Source organism: Rhipicephalus sanguineus, chromosome 1 (assembly GCF_013339695.2).
Source record: "Rhipicephalus sanguineus isolate Rsan-2018 chromosome 1, BIME_Rsan_1.4, whole genome shotgun sequence".
Lineage (NCBI taxonomy): Eukaryota > Metazoa > Arthropoda > Arachnida > Ixodida > Ixodidae > Rhipicephalus > Rhipicephalus sanguineus.
Genome location: NC_051176.1, coordinates 338,969,866 through 338,996,474, shown reverse-complemented (window position 1 = coordinate 338,996,474; position 26,609 = coordinate 338,969,866). Strand labels below are relative to the sequence as shown.

Sequence of the window (26,609 nt, the reverse complement as noted above, 5' to 3'; positions counted from 1 at the left end):
TTTTCGCCGCAGGAAGCTGGTGTCAGGTTGAAAAGCGTATTAAGATTAGGAAGGGGCTACTAGTTGTCAGTGTCACAACACATCTAGTTCATTAATTGCATGTGCGTGCATGCACCATACATTTGAGAGTACAAGTATGGCCGTTGATGTCTAAAAACATTACTGGCAATCATTCGGAGCTCTTCATGACGTCGCTGCGGCCTTGAGAAGAAGAAATGAAAACGTACGCCAGCTTCTTTTGTTGCATACTAACTTTCAATGTTTTCTGGTGGTACGAATTCGGATGATACGAATATTTTTAGTGACACCGCGAGATTCGTATAACCGAGGTGTTGTTGCACAATACACTGATAAAAGACAGAGCTGTGAATGTCTACATCTCGGCAAAGTTTTCTAGTGCTCGGCAATTAAGCTCGCAAGTGGAAGGCAACGTTGACATCTCCCTAAGCGTCCTCTCTTAACGTACCGTAAAAACCGGACTATAGGTCGGACCGCAATATAGGACGACCCCCCAAACTTCGAATCGTAAAAAAAGAAATTAAAAAAAAATCGCAAAGTATCGCGGCACGCCCTCACCTTGATAAAAACGCAACGCAACTAGCTGCACTGTGGTGACATTTATTTTATTTACACACTGTTCAATGCTCCCCGCAGGGGCGTCTGCGCAAGTAGGCGTTTGGTGTGTAGCGACACCACGGACCCGAGCTAACGGGGGGTTTCGACCCCTCCCACGCCTAGCCGTGCGTGGCTTTGCCGTGTCCGGGGAAAAGGGGATCCTGGGGGTTGAGCCGACGCGGGTGATTGGACCTTTAAGGCCCCCCGGCAGAGGCAACACACCCCTTTGGCCCCGGCTTCACGTAGACGGCACCCCTGGGCTGACCCACCCAGGGGAAACCGGCAGTCGCCTTTTCCTGTCTCTCTCTCGCCTCATCTTCGTCTTTCTCTCTTTTAAACTTTCCTGTCTACTTCTCCCTTCTCGTTACTTCCGATTTTTCCTGGCGGCAAGGGTTAACCGTGTGTGGCTCCCAACCTTGGGTAGACCATATTAGGTTATAGTGACGGCGTACTGCTGGCGTTGCGCAGACTTTTCGTATGTTCTGCCACGTCCCCCTGTTGGGCTCCGTGGTGGGTGGTAGGCGCCGTTGCCGAACAAGCGACTTTTTCCATGGGACCCTCGAACCCCTCTTCCACCGATCGTGCCCCAAAAAGGGTACGCACCGATGCATCAATTCTTTGGCCCAAAAACAACGACAATTTCCGAAATACCACGTGGTTCACTGTGAACAAACATCTGAAAAAGCTAGAGCCATTTCACCTTTTCTTGTTGCTAAGTGCTTGAAAGACACCATAGGAACGGGATATAAGGCCACAAGGATGGCAAGCGGGGACCTACTCCTCGAATTAAAAGACAGGAACAGTACATTAATTTGTCACATCTAGGTCGCGTTTGGAAACATCCCCGTCTCTGTGAGCGCGCACAGGACCTTAAACACTGTCAAGGTGTAGTTCCGATGAGGACCTGTTGGCCTCAGCGAGGAAGAACTACTAGATGGATGGAAGATTCAAATGTCACTCATTCCAAAGGATCAAGATAAGGCGCGACAACACCGAAATACTGACCAAGCATTTGATACTTACTTTTGCATCCAGCACACTACCCGAAAACATTGAAACCGCTACGTCAAGCTTGCTGTACGACCTTTCATACCAAACCCGCGGCGATGCTTTAAATGTCAAAGATTTGGTCACGCGTCTCAAAGCTGCCGAGGGCAGCTCACCTTTGCAAAATGCGGAACGGACGGGTCATTCTGTTGATGACTGCGCTGGATGATGGGACTCACTGCGCGAACTGTGAAGGTGATCACCCTGCGTACTCCAGGGCCTGCCCGGCCTGGAAGAAAGAGAAAAGAAATACCTCACGATAAAATTAAAAGAAAACGTAACGTTCCGCGAAGCACGACAGCGAGTTCATCGTCATTTCCAGCAAGAACATCTTTTGCCGAATGGTGCGACGGGGGGCAGCACCACAACGGCTTATCGCGTTTGCCCGGACACTCGCAGCGTGCCGAGGCAAACGCCACCCGCCCCCCATGGTGGGAGCAGCGAAGGTGCCCCGCCTACTCTGATCTGACCACACCGGCGGCCACTACAAGCTCCGGCACCGTAGAGGCCAAAGGAGAGCACATCGCCCTCCGGCTCGGTGGCGTCCAAGACTTCGTCACAACCAGGCGAAGTCCCCCACCTGCCAAGCCAGAGATCCGGCGACTCCAGGGTCGTCGGTCTCACGACCCACGCCTCGCCAGGCGAGGTCGGACAAACAAGCCAGCAGCTCGCATACGCGGGCGTCCAGTGCCTCAAACGAGGCAATGGACACAACTCCGGTGCCTCTGGTACCGAAAGAGCGGCGTAGCTCCCTGGAGCGCGCTAAGAAAACCAAAAAGCCGATAATGGGGCCCGACGACGGCCCTGCTGCTTGAGCTCTAAATTTCCGCTTAAACACAGCCACTTCCGTTCGTACACACAGCACTACCTGACATCCAATATGGAAGCACAATTATACAATGGAACGTGAGAGGACTGCTTAGAAATCTCGACGATGTCCAGAACTCTTACACAAACATACCCAAAGGTGCTGTGTGTACAAGAAACACACTTAAAATCCAAACACACTAACTTTCTACGCAGCTACATTATTTTCCGGAAGGACCGGTATGATCGCATCGCGCCATCCGGGGGTGTAGCGGTTATAGTTAATCAAGGAGTAGCATGCACAGATTTACCACTTCGAACTTCCCTTGAGGCAGTGGCTGTTCGAGCGGTTCTTTGAACAAACTCGGTCACCATTTGCTCCTCTATATATACCTCCACATTACCAACTGCAAAAACACTGAATTTCAGTCTTTAATAGATGAGCTCCCTGAACCTTAACCCCTTGTACTTGGGACTTTAATGCGCATAGCTGTCTATGGGGTGACTCCCGCTGCGATGCGCGAGGTCGTCTAATTGAAACAGTTCCTTTTCTCTTCTGGCAAGTGTCTCTTGAATAAAAAAGAGCCACAATACTATAGCCTTGCGAACAATACCTACTAGTCCATAGACCTCAGCATCACATCTCCATCACTTCTGCCCCTTCTAACCTGGAAAGTCATTAATAATCCCTATGGAAGTGACCATTTTCCTATAGTTCTGAGCACCCCAATAGTTATGAATGTCCTCCACAGGTTCCCAAAAATGGCAAATTGACAAAGCCGATTGGGAACAGTTTCGTAAAATGGCTCTCTTAAGTGGACCAACATGCGTGCTTTAAGCATAGATGAAGCGTAGACTACTTTACAGCTTTTTTTGATTGATGCCGCAATGAAGTGTATCCCACAAACAGCTGGACTGCCCGGCAAACGACGTGTGCCATGGTGGAACACTGAGTGTCGAAACGCGCGCAAAAAACAAAATAAAGCATGGAGGCTGCTTCGGGACTCGCCGACAGCCGAGAATCTGGACAGTTAAAACATAAAGTCACAAGGCAGGAGAACTCGCCGACAGGCAAGAAGACAAAGTTGGCAGAAATTTTTATCGGGAATTAACTCATATACACAGGAGGCTAAAGTCTGGAACATGGTTAGTAGGGTAGCAGGCCGACAAGCGCATTCACTTCCCTAGTAAACACACAAGGTGACAGCTTGGAAGACCAGGCGACTTCCTAGGTGCACACTTCGGAACAGGTATCGAGCTCGTCACACTACACGGAAGCTTTCCAACGACACAAGCAAAAATCGAACAACAGAAACTAGAGCGCCAAATCCACAAAACACGAGGAAGCATACAATGAACCTTTCGGCTTAGCTGAGCTACAGGCATCGCTGAACTCATGCAATAAATCCGCCCCAGGTTCCGACCGTGTTGTATATGAAATGTTGAAACACCTGCCTTCTGAAACCCAAAAAACCCTCCTTCCCTGTACAATAGCTGTTTGGTTTTCCGGCGAGATCCCCCTCGGCCTGGAAAGAAGCCATCATAATTCCGATTCTGAAAGCAGGGTAAGGACCCATCCTCAGTATCCAGTTACAGGCCAATAGCCCTACAAGTTGTTCTGTGCAAGGTTTCGAAAAATGATAAATCGGCGGCTTCTACATTTCCTCGAAGCCAGCAACTCACTTGACCCATACAGTGCGTTTTGACCACCTTGATCCGTATCGAGGCAGCAAATTCGCGCGCTTTTGTTCACAAGCAATTCTTCCTTTCGGTGTTCCTCGATATGGAAAAGGCCTACGACACACAATGGCGATTTGGAATATTAAGAGACCTATCCCACTTAGGTGTCCGAGAGAAAGATGTTGACCATATCGAAAGCTATTTGTCCCATCGCACGTTCCGTGTTCGAGTGGGTAATGTCTTGTCCGAATATTTGTCCAGGAAACTGGAGTGCCGCAAGGTGGTGTTCTGAGTTGCACACTTTTATTATAAAAATGAACTCCTACGTCTGTGTATTCCACGGAATATGTTTTATTGCACATATGTTGACGACGTGCAAGATCGGTTATAAATCTTGCAACCTTTCAATGTGCGAGCGGCAGGTGCAACTTGGTTTAAAAAACAAGGTAACCAAATGGGCAGACGAGAACGGTTTAGCCTTAACCCGCAAAAAAGTACTTGCGTATTATTCTCAAGAAGGAGGCCTACATCCCGATCCAGCATTGATCTGCATGGTCATCGGTTACCTGTGAAAAACGGAGCATAAATTCCTCGGCGTAATTCTAGACACGAAACTAGCTTCATATCACACATAAAGTATATAAAGAACAAGTGCATAAAAACCATGAACATTCTAAAGGTACTGTCACGCACTACGTGGGGTAGTGACAAGAAGTGTCTGATGAATCTTTATAAAAGCCTCATACGCACGCGCCTAGATTATGGGGCGATAATATATCAGTCTGCGACAGCAAGCGCGTTGAAGATGCTTGACCCTGTCCACCACTCGGGCATTCGTATTTCTACGGGTGCTTTTCGCACCAGCCCCGTGGAAAGCCTCTACGTCGAATCGAACGTGTGGTCGCTCCACCTGCAGCGATCTTACATGTCGTTTCTATACTATCTCAAAGTGAACGCAGACAACGAACACCCCTCACACCCCACAATTAATGATATATCTAGTTCTGCCCTTTTCGACCACCGTCCTTCGTGCGACAGCCCTACTCACTTCGTGTGAGGGGCTTAGCAGGAAACGGGTGTGCCACTTTCCGAACACTGTCTATTGGCTCCCGCTGCACAACTACCGCCGTGGCGGTGGCAGCTTATAGACTGCGATCTTTCTTTCATGGAAGTAACGAAACACGCGCCTATTGCACATATCCGTACATACTTCCTTGAACTACAACACAAATACACTTGTGCAGAATTCTTTACAGACGCCTCAAAGTCCAATACTTCTGTGTCTTACGCAGCCGTGGGCCATCCTTTACGGATTCCGGTATTCTACACCCTGAATCAAGTATCTTCACGGCAGAAGCTTACGCGATACTTGCGGCCGTTAAACACATTCAACAATTAAAACTACAAAAGGCAGTGATTTACACAGATTCTCTAAGCGTGGTAAAAGCTTAAAAACTCTGAAAAGACACAAAACCCCGTCTTTGTCTCGCTGTATTCTCTTAAGCACGATATACGCACTCGAACAACATGTCGTAGTGTGCTGGGTGCCAGGGCACCGCGAGATTCAAGGCAACGTGTTGGCGGACCAGCTAGCAGCATCCGCCCACGAAAACAGTCACAATACATCCTTAGCTATTCCCCCACTAGACTAAAACACTTCCTGAAAAGAAAGCTCAGAGCCTTTTGGCAGACCACATGGGATATGCATACACGAAATAAGCTACACGTTGTCAAACCGCATCGGTAACTGGCCGCCAGTATCAAAATCACGCCACACAGAAGTTACACTCTGCAGACTTAGGATCGGTCACACATACAGTACACACACACACCTTCTGTCCGGTGGCGAGCCACCTTTGTGTGATAGATGTGGTCAGCCACTCACTGTCCTTCACGTCCTCATCAGTGCAAGGAACTCGATGCTATCAGAAAAAAGCACTTTTATTACCCTACCGCAGCAATTTCCACTTCATCCTTCAATGTTCATCGGTAGGGACCCGCTTTTTACATATCAGTCACTGTCTGCTTTTTTAAACGATGTACAGAGTTTTCATGTCATATATCAAGGTGATCCGTAGCACGGCCTCTAACAGAGGTCGCTGCTGCGGTGAATACGCTAAAGACAGCACTTGCCTCGCGGCCCTTGGACTCAAGGGCATTGACGAGGCATTCGTGCTGATGTCATATCTTCATAGTTATTCTTGCGACCACTTCATTCATTCCACTACATATTTCACGTCACTGTCATGATTTTAATATATATATATGTTTTACCCGCCTTTAGCGCGAGGAATTTTAAGGCCCTTTACAGCTACTTACCGCAACCATTGCTCACATCCTTTGTCTCATGAACTGGCGCTCTTTGGCCATCAATTGGCCCTTGCGCCATTAAACACCAATATCATCATCATCATCACTGTTCAATGCTAGGTGGTCACGAAGTTACTCGGACTCATCCGAACTCGAGTCGGATGATGTTTGTTTTCACTAGCGACGTCCCATAGTGCATCGTCTGAGCCATCTAACGCGTTGCTGATGCAACTTTCCGGAAGGATTTGCGAACATTTCTTCCGGGAGGGATTTCCAGGCTGAGGACACCCAGCCACAAACGGTTCGAGCGGTGGACGCCGTAGGCGGCCAGCGGGGGTCTTGGGATTGTCTCCCAGCATCCACTCACTGTAGAGCTCGCGCACGCGATCTTTAAACGGCTTGTTTAGCACAACATCCAGTGGCTGGAGTATAGAGGTCAGTCCCCCGGGGATGACAACAAGATCAGTCTTGCCATCGGACAGCGATCGCTTGACATCGGCCGTGAGGTGACCTCTAAAAAAGTCGAGCACCAGCATGCTCGGTCGTTGAAAAAGGGCACCCAGTCGCCGGTTCCATACGAGCCGGATCCATTCCAGCATGAGGGATTCGTTCATGAACCCCTTCTCGCTTGCCCTCACGATTACATCCCGAGGAAAGTCCTCCTTTGGTAGCGTTTTCCTTTTAAAAATAATATAAGGGGCAGCTTCTTTCCGTCTGCTGTACACGCGAGCATCACAGCAAACCGCGAATGCTCGTTGCCCGTTGTCAATAGCTTGACTTGCTTCGCTCCTTTCTCGGTCACAGTCGTGTTCGATGGCATATCGAACCAGACCGGAGTTTCGTCAGCGTTGCCTGTGGCCCATCATGTAGCAACGCTGTCGACGAAGCTCGATGACGAAGCGCTGATACTCCACGAGCTTGTGCTCGAACTCTGCTGGTAGTTTTTGACACACTGAAGTACGCCGCCGCAGAACAAGGCCCTTCCGCTTCATGAATCGGCGCACCCACGATGGCGAGCCCTTGAATTGCGCCCTCGTGAGCCCCGAGTCGCGCGCAATCTCGAGCGCTTTCACGCGGATGCACTCCGTTGTCACGGGTAGCGACCTTGCGCGCAGCTCCCGGACGAACTCGGCGAGTACCGTTTCCAGTTCGGGTGAAGTGCAGTCCGTCCACGAAACGACGTTTTTCTGGTTGCTGCAACTTATGATGCGCTGTTTCTGGCTCCTCCAGTATCGGATGCTCTTCTCCGTCGGACCGAATTCTCGTTGTGCCGCCAGGTTGCCGTGGGCTTCTGCATACTCGATGACTTTTTTCTTGAAGCACATTGTAAACTGCCGTCGGCTGCCACTCATATTGAAGGAGATAGCCTCAGATAAGGATAATTAAACAGCGCAAAACCAACGCAGCCACCCTTGCTTCGCAGTCGGCACAAAGAAAACGCAAAATGGCGTCGCCCAACGGTGCTGTTGCTGATGCTCACGATGGCAATAGGGCTACCGACTTCATCAACCCATTGTTGCAAGACTTCCATAGGTTTTCTGCCAATGACCGGTATATAAGACGAGGGTCGACTTTTCATCGCGTTTTTTTGAAAAAAAATTCGACCTATATTCCGGTTTTTACGGTAGGCAGTTGGAAGGTTGCCAGAGGCTGTCCTCTGGCAGCGGGTAGACTCCCACAGAGAGCTGCCATTGACTGATTGTTGACGGGAACCAGGCAGCTTATTTGGATCAATGCACTCCTCTCTACTGTTACTGTATTTAAGCTGTTAAATGAACAGGCTGTAGTGTTCAGAAATCTGCATTTTGAGTTTTCATAAGAATTGTGCACTTCCAAGAGAAACAGACTGTCATTTGACCTCACACAGCCGTCCCTACCCTGGTAGGAATGAAAGGCAGCGTTTTAATGGACGTGGGACTTGCTCCCTTCAAATGGTGCACATTGAGCATGGATGAGAAGGTTATTGTTACACTTGTAGTATCTCTGTCTGTGCTCGGGCTTTTTAAAAATGATTTATTTCTGAAGGGCAGTTTAGTTGTTCCAAAGCATTTTTGGAACTTTGAAAAAAGTAGTACGGGGCCACTTAAAGCTCTAAAATAATCTGCAGCTTCCGTCTCGCTGGAACTTTGGCTGAAATTGCACCCTGAAGCTATATTGATCGGCACTATACACATGGGTCAGCACCACCAACTAAGGCAGAAGTATCGCAGTGCGTAGAAGTAACTGTAAGATACACCTCGTATAGATTGGTGCCTCCACGATTAACTAGCCAAAGATTCACATGCTGCTCAATAGGAACCCCTTTGGTGAATTGGAAACTAGTAAATAGGAAGTTTTCCGAGGCATTCTTGAATTTTCAGCACATCGTGCGTTTCCTCTAATGGTTCTGCCATGACCTTTTGTTTTGCACGCTAAATGGGGATGTGCATTGGTCTCTTCTTGAAGCTTTGATGGTCGCAGGACCAGCATTTGATTTGTATGACTTGGGCAGAAATGCAGCACAACTAGTGCATGGGATGTCTGGTTGTGCATGCATTTCGATGGTCAGCAAAATGGAGTGTGTGTGCAAACTTGCCAAGGCCTTCTCCACAGTAAAAAAAAGTGCCTGCATTTTATTGTAAGCAGTAAACCTGTTTGAGGCGTGCTACATAGAGTTGGGTGATGGGTTTCCATGATTTCGTCTTTCTCTATTGTAGGTTGACCTTAATGCGCAAACAATAATTGACAGAACTGTCGTGATCTAAGAACTGGAAAACCCTTTTGAGTTTCAGTTTGCCTCCGAGCTTCCAAAGCAATGGAAAAGTGCTTGAAGTACAATATGGTACTCCTTTAACCCTTTAAAACGCTATGTACACAATTGTGTACACCACTTGTTTTTGCTATTTGTGTCAACTAGGGGCTAAGAAAGAGCGATATATATCGAGCTTTGGATGAATTGAACCTCCTGCATAATAAATTTGTCTTGGTTTAACTTCATTTTGCAGTATACTGTTGCATATGATCACTTTGCTGAAGGCACTACCACGTCTGATGTGCCGCTTCCTGCGAGCCATGTGAAAAGTATAATTTTTCTTTGCTGAAAATGGACGGAACCAAAAATGAACTTGCACTATATTTATGGCCCGAGATTTCATTGTATTTAAGCCAAAAAAAAAGAGCATCAATGACTTCAGGATAAAGAGATTTTAATTACAACCTAAATAGAATTAGTTACTAGAACACACATAAGTTAACATATTATGACATTATGTTTGTTGCAATAGAATATTTAGGGCCTTGAAATAACAGTGTATCGATTTGACACATTTACAGACAGTTCTTCATAGGCGGTGTGTGAAAGGGTTAAGCTGAATACAAAATATCTGACGCCCTAGGGGCCCATTTCTAAGCATTTTTTCAGGTCTGCATATAACAGCTGAGCCATAGCGACAGTAGACATACTAATTTGCAGTTATATGTTCTCATAAGTGAACCAAAGTGGCAAATTTGTCAAGGTGATAACAGTGGCGTGTATTGTTTCTCTGCAGTGGTCACGGCCTTTTTGTGGGCATGGAACTAGTCCTTGACAGAGAGTCAAGAGAGCCTGCTGGAGAGCAAGCCAGTGTGCTGTCTCTCAGGTATGTGCATGTCTTGTATCACCCCCCAACCTCCTAATTTTTTCTTCTCTCCTTTATTTGTAAGCGCACTTAGTTGATTATGGTTGCTCAATAGGGGTGTGCGAATATTCCGAAGTTTCGAACAATGAATCAAACAGCTTTCTATTCGTTTTGGTGCTCGAATCGAATAGTGCATATTCGAAATCGAATACTTTGCTAATAATCTGCCTCGACAAGAAGACCCCAAAAGAACGAAACGTTGGAAGAGTGAGGGATCATTTTAGTTGTTTGAATTATTGTATGTTAAAATGCATCAACCCAAGCTTTTACAGGAATATTGAGGCTATACTGTTCACCGGATGAAGTCATTCATGCTTAAATGTCCAGTCTCGCCGAATCAAGTGTCTGTAATCCACTGTATCATCATAAGATTCATGATGTTGATTCCTGCAACCATGAAACAATGTTTCATTTTTGTGTCTCAGTTTTATTTAAAAGGTGATGTCCAATTATGGCTTTGAATACTGAAGTGCTGTGGTTCAACCTACAGTTATACTAAATATCGTGAAGGCTCTTATTGCTGCTGTATTCGAGCTTGCCCCAGTTTACATAATTGTGGCATTTTTTTGTCTGTTAAAAAGCAATCGTAATGTTCCTTTGTTAAAGTTAGTAAATATTTGTTTCAAATAAATTGCTCTGGAAATCTAGGGCTGTTCTGGAAATTGTTGTTTTGCTATTAGAAAACTATTCGATTCTTACTCGTATTTTATTCTAAAATTCACTATTCGCACACCCCTGTTGCTCAAGCATTAATATTCGGTATGATTTTGTTGTTCCTAAAGTGCCGCTTCACGAGCCACAAAATTGGCTTATCAGACTTAATGACCTTCTTGATGGTCACCTTGGGACCCTTTCGGTTCATCGTTTATTATTTTTCTAATGTTCACATACGCACGGGTAGAAAAAGAAAGCATCTAACTAGTGTTTTGCTCATTAACATACACACAAAAGAGCGGGTAGGAAAGGCAGCACAGATTTTAAGTTCGAGTTGCTAGGCACCCATGGTAGCACCTGCAACTGCAGTACTGTTTTCTTACCTTGCAAAAGAAAATCTGAGCCTGTTGGTACATGTTAACTTATTGAAGGAAAGCACTGGACAAGAGGCAGCACAGAGTCCACGTGTGTCCTTCTTATCCATTTCTTTAGTATTGCTTACCTTGTATGTTGTCACTGTGAATGCTAACCTCTTGTTTGATTTTGCTTGCTTAAACTAGCTTCCTACGTAAGCAGCTTAACTTGTTTTAATTTCACTTGTAATAGTGTACGTAATTCCAGCCTGTCCTCAGCTTTTTATGTTTGTATTGGTTTATTGTAGTCAACACTTATTATGTTGAAGTTGCATTTGACATAAAAGTGGCTTCTGGATTTCGTTATAAGCATATATAGGTTACACGCTGGAATTGGCAGCTCGCGTTATCTTTACTTTTATGTGTACAATAATTGAATTCATGTTCATTATCGTGGAGTAAGATCCGACAGGAGCGCAGAGTCCGCTCGTCTGGAAGGGACACATTCTGCAACGCTGGTTCTTGCTTCAGTGTGTTCGCCCGATCGCACTATAAATGAAGAAAAGCTGCGGAGGAGAGATGGTCATCGAGCAGAACCTTGGGCAGGGGTTCTCTCTGTCGTTGCCATAGCAATGGCGTTTTGTTGTCTGCTCCTCGCGTGCCGCTCCCCGCCGCTGTCGCTGTCGGCCTCTGGCAGTCAGTGCATGTGCTCATGAGAACAGGTTGATGAATGATTTCCATGTGCCTCGACAGGTGGCGCTAAGTGTTTTGAGTAGTGCAAGAGAAGGAAAGTTATGTGGGAAAGTGTGAAGAGGAGCGGATGGAGAGAGCAAGGGGACGAGCTACGCGTTGCACAGTTTGTCTCGAGCGAATGCGTTACGTGGCGGCGGAGACGATGCTCTTGTCTTAACTTACTCCGTGGTTCATTATATTGAGGTTGGCCGGTATAAGGGATGGCATTCCATGTCACATTCAAGTGTCAAACAAAGATTAGTTTCAGATATGAAGAGCATCAAGTGTTTTCTTTTTTCTTTGTAAGCAAGGCTCATTTGTTGTCATAGCAAAACAAAGCAAGAGATTGATATTCTTGCACCTTTGGCATACACATTTTTCACGCCTCTCTCTTTCCTCCGTGGACTGTTGTGCAGGCTCAAGCAAAGTGGTGTGCTGCTGAGTACGGAGGGCAAGTACGGCAATGTGCTCAAGTTCAAGCCACCTATGGTGTTCAACCATGACAATGTGGACACTGTTGTATCCAAGCTTGACACCCTGCTTACGAAGATCGAAGACGTGTGTGGACTTGCGCTACAACTTTGCCAATGTTGCGCGATCACTTGCCAGCAGTGCAGAGTCGCTGTCTACAGCTTCGTCCTTCGACTCGCTCGAGGAAAGCTCCGAGGAAGATTTGTCATCCTCCTCTTAAAGACTTTGCCTAATGTTTACTTTGATCGCAACGAAACGGTTCTTTCTTTCCTTTTTTTTTTTTTTTTTTTTTTTTGCGCAGCCACTTTTCAATTGAGCTACTTTCTAATCTTCTTATTCAGTGATGCCTATATGTGTTAGCATTCCCAAGTATGAGTTTTTTTTACATGCCACCATGTCTCGTTTAAAGTGGCAAGTGCTTGGATGCGCTGAGTGAGCACATGCGAAAAAGATCTGCTTCTTCAGAAACCTGTGTAGGTACTTGCACCAGAAACTGTTTTTGTGGCTGCTTCGGTTTCCTTAGCCTCGTGTAGCTGTCATAACAGTTGTAATTTTGCGTTGTTTGCAGTACGTTGCTGCAAAGCTACATTGTCATTGCTGCGTGCTTCGCTCAAATTTTCATCATTTATTATCTTTTCTCCGCTTTGGACTATTCATTGGAGACTACAGGTGTATAGGCATTGTCGTTTGTATGTTAACATTACCACTGTCATGGCCGTGTCTGCTTTTTCCAGTACAGATTCGTAACTTTTTCTTTTGCCCTCTAGGTGACACTAAAGTACTTTATTGTAACTTTTAGATGTTGTTGCTTGTTAGACTTGTGGCTTAGTGAACATTCTTGGTATTTCAGGCTATTGCAAGATGTTGCTTGAACTACCCCTGCTGTCTTCCACTTGTCATTGACAGACTTGAACAATGGCAACAAAAAAGCAGACATCTTTTTCTTTTTGTTCACAAAGCCACTACCATCCTGTGTAACAAGTTTTCTAGTTGCGCATTAGTTAATGCTCTATTTGGAAGTGGTTGTGCAAGGACGACGCTCTTTCTTGAGTGGTCATCTTTTAGCTGCTACCCTTGAGGTGCTGTCTTTGTGGATTTCCTTTATGATTCTTTGATGTACATGGCACATTGCCTTGCTAACTTATTTTTTTCCTCCAGAATGCTTAATGCACTTCACCCTCTGGAGTTGAATTCTTATTGACTGGTATCCAGTCATCATTTCACATGGGTCATTCTTTATCTCGAGAAGTGGCATGAATTGTCTTTTTTCTCCCAGTCATTCTTATTCATTGCAGTTTATATTGTGTGTTGCAGTGTCATTCTACTCGTATTTTTCACTGTATTCTTCACTTTTTGATGTCTCCTACTGCCTGCATGTGTCCTAAGCTGGAGGCAGCAGCTGGTAAGCTTTATTGTCCACATTTTTCTGCCGCATCAGGCGGAATATTTTATCGGCTTATCTGCTGATGTCTCCAGCTCATGGCTGCAGTCTTGTGGCATTGTTGGCTTCATGCGACTTCAATGACTTGTCACTGCCACATGTTCTGTGTGACTCCATGTTGCGGGCTGGGCAGTTGGCAATGTTTGTAGCTTTCTCATCATTTGCTGTGAAGGGCCTGCTTTTGGCCAACTATGCGAAGGCGGGGTTTTTTTTCCTGTGTATGTATCGTCGTCTTGCCAATAATTCCAGTCTTCCATAGTCTTTTCCGCTCCATCATACAATACCTTCTGCACATGTTATGATGTATGCAAACTGAATGGCACACTTTATGCCATTTCATATACATATATACAGTTAGGATGCTTTCTTGCAATAAACAGCCTGTAATTCTGTCAATTTCTCAATGGCATACTATAATATGATCATGTGTCCTTGTGAATTACTTTGCCATTTTATTGTGTGTGTGTGTGTGCGTGGATTTTGCAAAAGCTACTTGGTGACCTTCAAGGCTATGACAATTTATAACTCCAATTTTAAATTTCCTGTTAGTTACTGTGGCATTGTTACAGAGGAGCTGAAGATCAATGCATTGTTTAATTAAGACCTTTTATAATGTGGCATCAGTTGCTTCAGTATGTCAGTCATGAGATTATTTAAAACCAGGGCCGTACCCAGAAATTTTTTCGGGGTGTGTTTGTGTGTAGAACGGCCAACTTTGGCAACTCGTGGTCGCTGTGAAGGCATGCAAATATTTGACTATCACCCGAAAAGTTAAAGAATGAAAAAAATTTGGGGGATGTCAGAACCCCCTCAACCCCCCCTTAGTTACGGCCCTGATTAAAACCATCGTCACCATGTAGTGCATACATCGTTTCATTTATAACTGCAGTGGATATCCTTCTCTGGCGGTGTCAATAGTATTGGGATGTCATCTCATCTATTTTGGAAGTAAAGTCATATTGCAAGGAAATAAAATAGAATGCATAGCAAGAATGTACAAAATAAAATTGCAGCTCCAGTGATATTTGAAGGTCAGTGGATCTCAGTGAAATTTGCTAAGTACATCCCCCTGCACACTTCTGTCAGTTATTATGTGAAACAGCAGGTTTGAAAGATGCACAAATTCTTTGAACATGAATTCTATTCATTACCTCACACCCCCCACTCGGCTTCTCACAATTATTGGCTGCATTGTGTATGACTCGCACACATGTACCTGCAAAACTAGAATGAATACCCGGCTATAGAGGAGGCAAATTCATGGAGTGCGACGTACACGAGATACTGTTTGGTGCTACACGCTGCTGTCACTGGTATTTGTTTTGTGTGCATGGCGAGGTGACGAATGGCAAGTGTTGCATGTTTGGCTGCATGTACAGTACGGTCCACTGTTAAAGGGAACACTCCAATGAACACCTTTCATTTTGCTGGCCCTCTAAGAGCAAGTGGACAGGGAAACATTGTTCATGCACTGCACGAGTCTGTCAAAAGAGGCAGGACTGTCAACCACCAGTAGTTGTATGCCAATCTAAGCCACTACTTTCCTGCAGAGAGCGAAATCCAAACATGCCCTGCACGCAAGTGTTCCCTTTAACAGTGGACCCGTCTGTACTTCAGCCATACGTGCAGTTTGGGCTGATGTCGATTGCACTGAGCTGTGGTACGGCCTAACACAACCAGCGAACTCGACCACAAGTGTAAACCGAATAAAACAGTTTCTATTGTTCGTGATAAGACAGTAGGCATACAAACACGGACAGAAGAGAGATGTCGGGACAACACAAGCGCCTGCTGACTATTTTTCATCATGAATCTCTATCAAGTGGCTCAGCTTTCTGACATTCTAAGCTCTATAATTTATTGCTCAGTTTTGAGCGTATGTTTTTAGAGTCTGAAATTATAACGCAGCAACGCACGAAAGCTTCCGCAGCATTGTATTAGCCGCTAACCCACGCCTGCGCATTTAAAATCCATGAGGGTGGCCCATACATAAAGCCTCCCATGTCCGAGCGAGGCAGACGGTCACGTGAAGATGTGACAGGCAGCTGATATACCAAGACGGAAATAGCCAGTGATTGCTGCGAGAAGGCCAAGCAATAAAGTTACGAGGAGACGATCGGTGTCATCTGTCGTATGGGCCATGAAATAACGCAATCAATTTGTGTAGTGTTCCTTTGGGAGATGTACAGCGACTATAGTAAACCATCATCGCTTCTAGCACCACCTGGTTTGACGAGCGCTTTGGAATGACGTGTCCATTCGTCAACAAAGGAAACTAGACTTGTCTACGTCGCTTGGATGTTTTAACGCGATGGCATGCCCGGAATGAAAAATTAGAATGAAATCTCCGCTTTTCTCCTCGTTTATTACGGAAAACGATTTGTTAAATCTTGATTGGTGATAGCTAGTTTTCTTAATTCGGATTGATGGCAACATTCAACTATGGACCTTTTCACAGACCCTGGCGCCGCCCAGGGTCTGTGATCATGTGTACTTCTGTATCATTTTGCCATTTTATTGTGTGTGTGTGGTGGTGTGTGTGTGTGTGTGTGTGTGTGTGTGTGTGTGCGCCACGTGCGTGTGAACTTTGCAAGAGCTATTTGATGACCATAACTCTCATTTAAAGACCGTGGGTGCCGCCATAATCCTCTCTGGACTGTGCTAAATAGGCGTGACCCCCCAATACTGCACTGCCGAGGCTGTGACGACAGCTTTTGTGCTCCCGTTCTCCAGCGCAGCATGGCGGCGTATAGAAATTTTTGTCAGATCGGGAACTTTGTAAAATCGGGTGCCGTTAGATAAATGCGGAGAAGATTCGAGGAGTACTTGAGCCAAAGCAGCATTGTTCTTAAGAGGTCGCCGCAGACAAGCGGCCAGCTCCAAACCCATGAAATTTCTTTTAATAAAGTTGTATCCTCCTCTTTGTAAAGCGCTGGTTTGAATCCGGCTTGACAGAGTTTTTTTCCTCCATTATGCTAATTTCTCTAATATTTTTGATATGATTGGTTCGCCTTATCTTTCTCGATTTTGGAGCAGTGTATAAGGTCTACAAGTATCATCATCGGCGTTTCATTATATACGAGGATCGAGAACAAACGCACTGAAAGAGATCTCCTTAAGAACCGCTGCTCATTCCGTCCGTAGCTCAGTTGTGGACTGTAGAAGTGCTATCGTGGCTACGGTTATCCATAGGTCGCTGGTTCGAATCCGGCTCGACGGATCTTTTTTCCTTGGTATCATAACTTCGCTAATATTTCTTGGGATGATTGATCACACTTATCTTTCTCCGTTTTGGATTAGTGTATGACTCAGCAGAACCGCCTTTTTTCGAATTGCGCGAAAATGGGGGTTTTGATGAGGTCCTTCAAATAACTATTGTAGCTGTGAGTCTCAAAATTTTTCTTGGCATACTACAAGTAATGTGTGTCTACCAAATTCTAATCTTGCGATTTTCTTGCCCATATTTCACGAAAAAAATTCGCAAATACGGCACATTGCTCAATAATGCTCTTGTTTCAGATTTTTTTGCTTCGCGTCTATAATACACATAATTTCCAACTTTTCCCAGAATGTTCCACACATTTGTTTAACAAATGTGTTAAATGTGATTGCCGAGGAATGATGTCAAAACAAACAAAAAATTCATAAGTGAAGGCGTGTCTCTAAAAATGGAATACTTTGAAATGCTGTTAAGAAAAAAAGCCATCTTCAATTTTCTTTAAATTCCCCAGAATTTAAGCGCAGTGCGTGCTCTAACATAATCTGTAAAAACATGTTGCATTATTTTTGTGAGATCGTAGTTACAAAGACGCCAACGCGTCAAAAGTGACGTCCACGCGCAACCACTTAAATGAGCGAAGCATGTAGCTGTAGTTGCCATTGTCAAGATTTTTAGCTGTTATGTATATTCTCTCGTGCTCACGAACATCAACTGACAGAAAAAAAGATGAAGAGTTGCTTTAAAGGGCAAATTTGTACATATGCGTGTTTGTACTCGTCGTAGTATTGTATCCTGCATGGCGAAAGCAATTATCATGAAAAGTTCGACTAGATGCACTCTGGGGTCGGGTTTTCGCATGCAACAGTTTATTCAGCCCCAATGCTCACAGGACGCGAGAGAGGCATTGAAGGAAGACTGGGTCCGCGCAGGAAGTGTCCTGGAGACGGCGCCCACTGATTTCCGCCTTCAAGCGCCTGGTTGCCTGGTGTAGGACGTCCGGAAATGACGTTTCTCCCTTCACCCGCCATCTTCAGAAGAGAAATTTCTCTTGAGTAAATGACTGTGTTAAAGGGACCCTGAAACGGTTTTTTGAAGTTTTGTCAGCGTTTAGGCAGGAGCATCCCCAAATCATTCGCACCAGAAATTAAGCGACGCACTGTATACCAAGGCCGCTACGGAATTTATATCCATGGAGATTATATCTATACCCTCCTCCTCACCACTGCCTTGAACCCTCAACTCACAGCATACTCACAGACACCCTGACATCGTCGGCGATCGCAGCGCTCTCATGAGCGCACTCGACGGTTTGAGCTTCGCCCAGTCATGGCCTCAGATATTGTGCGCCGAGGTTGCGCGCAATCTCGGAGGCCCAACAAAGACGAAGCTCGCGGAGTGGTTGATATCTGCTCCGACAGGTGCCGCCACACTACCAGCAGATCTTATTTTATTCCTCTGTACGGCGACAATCTGCAAAAGCATGCGGACAAACAAAAATAATTCGAGAACGATCACCGATAAGCGTAAACTCGGGCAATGTGGTTGTGTCTTCAGGGGTGAAGTTACAGCCACAAAAACGTGGATCGTGGCGTTGAACGGATAGCGAGAGCGCGACGCTCATTGCAGCGACGAGCTGAAGGGATTCCGCTCGCCAGATGCCTCACGAACATTGCACGATGTCGCAGCTTTACAAGTCACCAATTGCTAGATATGTGGTACACAACACGGCTAGGGCAATTAATTATGTCCAAGAAAGAAACCTCGAGGTAAACACTGTCGCTCAGCTCACGTCAACACGGAGTACGTTGTAACACAGGCAGACGACGCTCGCTGCCCACAGGAGGTTCAGTGACGTGTACTGGACATATCCAATCAGATCAGCCGCCTGCGTGACGTCGCGCTTCCAATACGACGCGCACTGGAAGTGGGCGGTTTGAAAACGCGTTTAGCCGCTGTGATCGGTGGCGATTCGCAGCTTTAAAGCGTTACGCAGTTTACGCCAGAGCTTAAATCGGTCTGTAAATGATCCTTAGGACTTGCTCTCCCGGCTCAATGTGTTCGTACAAAATCGTCAAAACCGTTTCAGGGTCCCTTAAAGCTCCTCAGCAGCATTTATAGGGAATAACATTTTTAAAAGACACAGACGCATCTATACACTTTACGCGATCTGTTTGAAGAGGCTGAAGCAGTTTCCAAGACGAAGAGTTTCTTCTGGCGTAAAGCTAACGATCAAGGCATTATCCAAATCTTTTATACTCGGAAAGTTTCCGCTTATAGCTAATCTTTTTTCTTGTGCTTGTTCAGATAGCACTAAACGCTTGCTTTGAGCTGTTGCAACTGAGCCATGATCTCAGGGGAGTGCAAGAAGCGCATGAACACTCACATAGGCTGCTCAGTAGAGGACTGCCTGGCAGTCGACGACACGACTGACGGACGCGATAGCTGTTGCGCTGTAGCCATTTCAACCTTTATGAAGTGTACTGAGCTGTTCATTTTTATTTATTTATTTTTCTATCCTTTTTTATATTTTTCAGCGTGCTGGGCCTGCAAAAGCACAGCCTGTACAGCCGCACTTTCTAGGCTGTAAATATGTGCCCTCGTGTTCACGAAACGACAAATTAAAACACAACGACAATAAAAAGCATTTCTTAGCGAACCAACGGCACGTTCACCCGCTTCTATCTATCTATCTATCTATCTATCTATCTATCTATCTATCTATCTATCTATCTATCTATCTATCTATCTATCTATCTATCTATCTATCTATCTATCTATCTATCTATCTATCTATCTACGTCTTGGCGCTCTCGTGATCGTCTCTTCAAATTGTGCCTTGATCGGTCTGGAAGTCGTAGGAGACATTTAAACGGCACCATTACAGGCATTTTTATTATCTTACAATCGTTTAGTTAAAGGATCAAATGGAAAGGTAGTTTCTTTTTATGCGGTAATTTGCATTGTGTAGGTTATGGGCAAAGCCACACCGATAGGCAGCAGAACTCTGCAAGATAACCAGATCGAGCACGGTGGCTTTTCCGTAGAACTTAAACTCGGCGCGCCCTTGTAGATTTGACACCATGGGCAGTCACACACAGAGATATGATAGCATTCGCACACGTTAGTGCCTTTTCTCGTCATTACGAGTTCGGGGCAGCTCTCCGGTCCCCCATCGTAAAGTATATGCCGCTCTAAGTTGTCAAAAAGAAGAAAGAAAACAAAGTTTTTTCCGTCAACAGTACGTCTCCCATAGTCAACGAAATAGTACTACAGTTAGCTACAAAAGAGTACTCTTCACTATCTCCATTGTGCGACCACGCTATCGCCAGAAGGCTGTGGAAGAAAAGTGGAACATAAGTTACGTCATCTTCGAGGGTGTGTACTCACATGGTAGTTCGGAAAGCGGGCGTTCGAATACCGAGCGTCGGCAGGTGATTGACTATGCTCCATCTCACAAGCTGTTGTCAGCACTGTGAAAGGTACGGCCGCCCTCAGCCAATCATAATAGAACGCACTACACAATTTTGTTCCTATGTGCCCGTCGCCCCTATGAATTTGGAAGGGGGCTTCATCTGTGCGGAAAAATGTGTACTATAGTGTTTAGCTTTTTTTATTGGTGCTTGGTGTCTTTTTTACCTCTTGTTTGTGTATGAACGGGCGAACGTTCGATCCAAAGGACTATCTCCTTATCACCACCTGGTCCCATTGGTGTTCCTTTTATTAATGTTTCTGCTACGCCGATAAACAAATATTGAGCTCAGTGTGGTCATTGCCCAAGCTAGCTAGGTCGAATAGAGGCCGGGGCAGCCGTTTGTAGGTGGAGGCTGAATGAATCGATCAATAGATCAATCGGCAAATCAGTTAATCAAAAAGTTGATTTCCATCATATTAGTTCGGTCTTCGGTGCTTCCTATTCTCATTTCCGCTACTCGCATGGTGCAGTTCTGAATGATCCCGACTTGTACGCACACGTCTAATGAATCCTGTTAGCCCTTTATAGAAGTTCACGTTTCATTGTATTCATCAGAACTGTATCAACACTCTTTTTTTTTTTTTTTTGTTCTCCAGGATGATTACAGGCGCGCAACCATGTCGACAACGTCGCCGTGTCACAATAATCAGATCTTCCTGATTGAGAATGTGCTCCACATAGCTCTTCCGCTTCTCAGAAGTCTGTTACATGTTGCCTGGGGCTCCACGTCTTAGAGCTTAAACATGTTTTTTGGCGTCGCCAAGAAAGCCCTTGACGTCGCCCTGTCGACAGTCCGGATCGAGATCCTGCGCGCGCAGATTGGATAGTGTCGCCGGTGTCGCTACTCCACACCCGACTATGCGTGTGGTCGGCGTTGCCCCCTTTTGGTCGTCGTTGGCGAAACAAAAAATTTGGCCTGCCCTGGCGTCGCAACTGCGCTATTTGGCGCGGGTACCGGCGGCGACACTGCGCAATGTGCGTTGTTAGAATGAAATCGCTGCTTTTCCTCCTCATTTATTTCGAAAAAAACGCTTCTTTATATCTGGATTGCTGCTAGCTAGTTTTCTTAATTCGGGTTGATAGCAACATTCAACCCTATGGGTACCTGCGGGGGCATGAAGATTTCTTTGTTAGGGCGGGAACATCGTAAATCGGGTGTCGTTAGATAGACTTTTAAGCGAAATGCTGAGAAGACTCGAGGGGTAGTCGAGCCAAAGAGGCAATCGTCGTTGCAAGGCGCTGGTTAAAATCCTGCTCGACGGAATTCTTAACGGCGGATCTGTTTAAGCTGGCCGTAAAAACTATGGCGTCCGCAGAAACCACAGGTGAGTAGGCGCCACAGGAATTGGGCAAGCCCCACTGCCGCGTACAGCATGTGCGAGCGTTAAACGAAAGCTGTGCTCGGCTAAGTGGAGCACGTGAATCACGTAAAAGAGAGAGAGAGAGAAAGAGAGAGAACGAAAGAAAGAGAAAATAAAGAGAGAGAAAAAGAAATAGAGAAAAGAGGAGAGCAAGAAAGCGACAGAAAGAAGGAGAAAAATAGAGAGAAATAAAGGGAAATAAACACATAAAAAGATAAAAAGACAGAGAACGACAGATGAAGAGAAAGAGAAAGAAAGGAACAGACACGAAAAAGAGATATAAAACGCAGCGCAAGACAGAACGAAACAAATAAATGAAGCGAAATAAAGAAAAGAGAGAAAGAAAGGGAAGAAAGGTAAATAAAGTTGGAAGAGCGAGGCTGAGAAAGAAATAGATAGAGGGAGAAAGGAAGAAATAGAAAGAACGAAATGGAAACCAACAGGAAAAAAAAAGCAGGTACAAAAACAGAGAGAAAGAGAAAGAAGAGAAAAATGAAGAGAACAAGAGACCATCCAGCTACGCTCTTCCTTCAGGCTACGTGCTAGAGCGCGTTCCGAGGGACCTTAGTAAAGTTTTTCCCATCCATCCATCCACCAGCCACAGCATCAACAAAAGTGCATATAATGCATTACAGACGCGTAGAGCGTACTTCGCTTCTCCGCAGAATGATGAATAGTGGGTACTTCCGTACTTCGCCAAATTATGATGATTTATGGTGTGGTGGGTACCTTGAAACTGTACTTGTAGTAGACCCCCCGAGAGAGTTTACAACGGGCTCTAGAAAGGCCGCTCCTCCATCTTACGCTGTGTCTGCTGCGTGCTCCGCGCAAACCAGACGTTTTTTAACATTCTAGTATACGTTACCTTAGGATCTATGGCCTTAGATGGGATACGAATGGCGCACACAGGGTGCACTACGAGGATTGTGAAAAACAAGAAGTTAGCGAGAATATTCAAGTCTTATCGAACGTAAAATAAGGATGTCATGCGTCGGCATTGCTTTTTGCTGTCTACTTAGAGTCTCTTTTGTAAAAATGTGCTTGGAAATGATCGAGTGCGAGGGTTTCGCTTGATGACCGCGGAGGTCAAAGTGCTAAGTTACGCGAATGGCGCTGCTGTGTTCTGCCACAGCCAAGAGAGTGTTATTGTATTATTAAGCGATGCAAAGTCCTTCTGCGAGTGTACATATGGGGAAGTACTATTGGAATAAGCCTGTAGGAACATAAACTGGCACAGAAATATGGCGCAAGAAACTGGCGCAGCACGCCCTCAATATAGGAAAACATTATGTGGAAGGTCACACCTAACAAGTACCCTGGTGCATCGTTCCAGTACTACAGGGAGCAACATATTATTGGAGACAAGAAATGGAACAGCTAAGCGTCAAGACTGAAAATTGAAGCGGGCGAGATTTTTCATTTTTACGCGGTCAACAGCCGCAACAGATTTCTTATCTCGCGTGTGTGGTAGGCTCTACGAGTGGTATTTATGTCACGCGTTGCTGTGCAGTAGCTACACAGAGTGTTGGCAGTGATTGTCTTGGCTTCGGCATGGGAGAGGGCAAGTCACACAAATGTGTTCCTTCTTACGCAGAGTGCGCCTAGGTCTTATGCATCTGTCTCTTAGGCACATAGTGGCCTGTTTTGTCTTTTTACGAGATCACGGTGATTGTTTCTTGATAATGGTGATAGATGCGCGATTGTCCAATCTTCTGCCTGAATTCATTGTTTCCAGAGTGAAGGGGGGTACGAGACGCCCTATAGGGTGTCTGGTTCTCCATTTCAACGCTTGAGAGCTGTACGACGGCAGTGCCGAAGTGGTCCAGCACATGGCCTTTTTCATATTAGCGGCGAAGCTCCTCAGGGTGTGGGTCGTTCCCTCCTCTATAGTAGTATTGTGTGTGTGTGTGCGTGTGCGTGTGTGTGTGTGTGTGGATTTCGCGGGAGCTCCTAGGTGACCATCGAGGCTATGACAATTTATAACTCCCATTTTAAATTTCCTGTTAGTTACTGTGGCATTGTTACAGAGGAGCTGAAGATCAGTGCATTGTTTGTTTAATTAAGACCTTTTATAGTGTAGCATCAGCTGCTTCAGTCATGAGATTAATTAAAACCATCGTCACCATGTAGTGCATACATTGTTTCATTTATAACTGCAGTGGATATCCTTCTCTGGTGGTGTCAATAGTATTGGGATGTCATCTCGTCTAGCTTTAGAAGTAAATTCATATTACAAGCACAAATAGAATAGAATGCGTAGCAAGAATGTACAAAATAAAATTGCAGCTCCAGTGATATTTGGAGGTCAGTGTATCTTGATGAAATTTGCTAAGTACATTCCCCTACACACTTCCGTCAGTTATTATGTGAAACAGCAGGTTTGAAAGACGCACAAAATCTTTGACATGAATTCTATTCTTACCTCACAACCCCCCCACTCGCTTCTCACAATTATTGGCTGCATTGTGTATTACTCGCACACATGTACCTGCAAAATATAGAGGAGGCAAATTCATGGAATGCGACGTACACGAGATACTGTTTGGTGCTACACGCTGCTGTCACTAGTATTTGTTTTGTGGCCCCGCCACGGTGGTCTAGTGGTTATGGCGCTCGACTGCTGACCCGAAGGTCGCGGGATCGAATCCCGGCCGCGGCGGCTGCATTTTCGATGGAGGCGAAAATGTTTGAGGCCCGTGTACGTAGATTTAGGTGCACGTTAAAGAACCCCAGGTGGTCAAAATTTCCGGAGCCCTCCACTACGGCGTCTCTCATAATCATAGCGTGGTTTTGGGACGTTAAACCCCAGATATTATTAGTATTTGTTTTGTGTGCATGGCGAGGTGACGAATGGCAAGTGTTGCATGTTTGGCTGCATGTACTTCAGCCATACGTGCAGTTTGGGCTGATGTCGATTGCATTGAGCTGTGGTACGGCCTAGCACAACCAGCGAGCTCGACCACAAGTGTAAACCGAATAATACAGCTTCTATTGTTCGTGATAAGACAGTAGGTATACAAACACGGACAGAAGAGAGATGTCGGGACAACACAAGCGCCTGCTGACTATTTTTCATCATGAATCTCTATCAACTGGCTCAGCTTTCTGACATTCTAAGCTCTATAATTTATTGCTCAGTTTCGAGCGTATGGATTTAGAGTCTGAAATTATAACGCAGCAACGCACAAAAGCTTCCGCGGCATTGTATTAGCCGCTAACCCACGCCTGCGCATTTAAAAGATCCATGAGGGTGGCCCATACATAGAGCCTCCCATGTCCGACCGAGGCAGTCGGTCACGTGAAGATGTGACAGGCAGCTGATATACCAAGACGCAAATAGCCAGGGATTGCTGCGAGAAGGCCAAGCACTAAAGTTACGAGGAGATCGATCGGTGTCATCTGTCGTATGGGCCATGAAAATAACGCAATCAATTGCGTAGTGTTCCTTTGGGAGAATGTACAGCGACTATAAACCATCATCGCTTCTAGCACCACCTGGTTTGACGAGGCGCTTTGGAATGACGTGTCCATTCGTCCAACAAAGAAAACTAGACGTGACTACGTCGCTTGGATGTTTAACGCGATGGCATGCCCGGAATGAAAAATTAGAATGACATCTCCACTTTTCTCCTCGTTTATTACGGTAAACGATTTGTAAATCTTGATTGGTGATAGATAGTTTTTCTTAGTTCGGATTTATGGCAACATTGAACTATGGACCTATGGACCAACTATGGATCACAGACCCGGGCGCCGCCAAGGGTCTGTGATCATGTGTCCTTTTGTATTATTTTGCCATTTTATTGTGTGTGTGTGTGTGTGTGTGTGTGTGTGTGTGTGTGTGTGTGTGTGTGTGTGGTGTGTGTGTGTGTGTGTGTGTGTGTGTGTGTGTGTGTGCGTGCGCGTGCGTGTGAACTTTGCAAGAGCAAAACCCTGGGTGCCGCCATAATCCTCTCTGGACTGTGCTAAATAGGCGTGACCCCCCAATACTATTGTTCGTGATAAGACAGTAGGTATACAAACACGGACAGAAGAGAGATGTCGGGACAAACTGCACTGCCGAGGCTGGGACGACAGCTTTTGTGCTCCAGTTCTCCAGCGCAGCATGGCGGCGTATGGAAATTTTTGTCAGATCGGGAACTTTGTAAAATCGGGTGCCGTTAGATAAATGCGGAGAAGATTCGAGGAGTACTTGAGCCAAAGCGGAATTCTTCTTAAGAGGTCGCCGCAGACAAGCGGCCAGCTCCAAACCCATGAAATTTCTTTTAATAAAGTTGTATCCTCCTCTTTGTAGAGCGCTGGTTCGAATCCGACTTGACGGAGTTTCTTTCCTCCATTATGCTAATTTCTCTAATATTTCTTAATATGATTGGTTCGCCCTATATTTCTCGATTTTGGAGCAGTGTATAAGGTCTACAAGTAATCATCGGCGTTTCATTATATACGAGGATTGAGAACAAACGCACTGAAAGAGATCTCCTTAAGAACCGCTGCTCATTCCGTCCGTAGCTCAGTTGTGGACTGTAGAAGTGCTATTGTGGCTACGGTTATCCATAGGTCGCTGGTTCGAATCCGGCTCGACGGATTTTTTAAATGCGACCTTCTGCGACTTTGAGCGTATCTATCTATCTATCTATCTATCTATCTATCTATCTATCTATCTATCTATCTATCTATCTATCTATCTATCTATCTATCTATCTATCTATCTATCTATCTATCTATCTATCTATCTATCTATCTATCTAGCCGCCTACGACTTTGTGCTCTCCTGGTCGCTTGGTTATCGA

At 45.5% G+C, this 26,609-nt stretch overlaps 1 protein-coding gene and 1 pseudogene across 1 annotated transcript in view; both read left to right on the top strand.

Moving 5' to 3' along the window:
- LOC119379597 (5-phosphohydroxy-L-lysine phospho-lyase-like) overlaps nucleotides 1–13,492 on the top strand; it is a 42,721-nt pseudogene extending 29,229 nt beyond the window's left edge.
- The window catches only part of LOC119379596 (5-phosphohydroxy-L-lysine phospho-lyase), a gene marked incomplete at its 3' end in the record, with an annotated part of 210,944 nt that overhangs the window by 26,629 nt on the left and 157,706 nt on the right, over nucleotides 1–26,609 (top strand).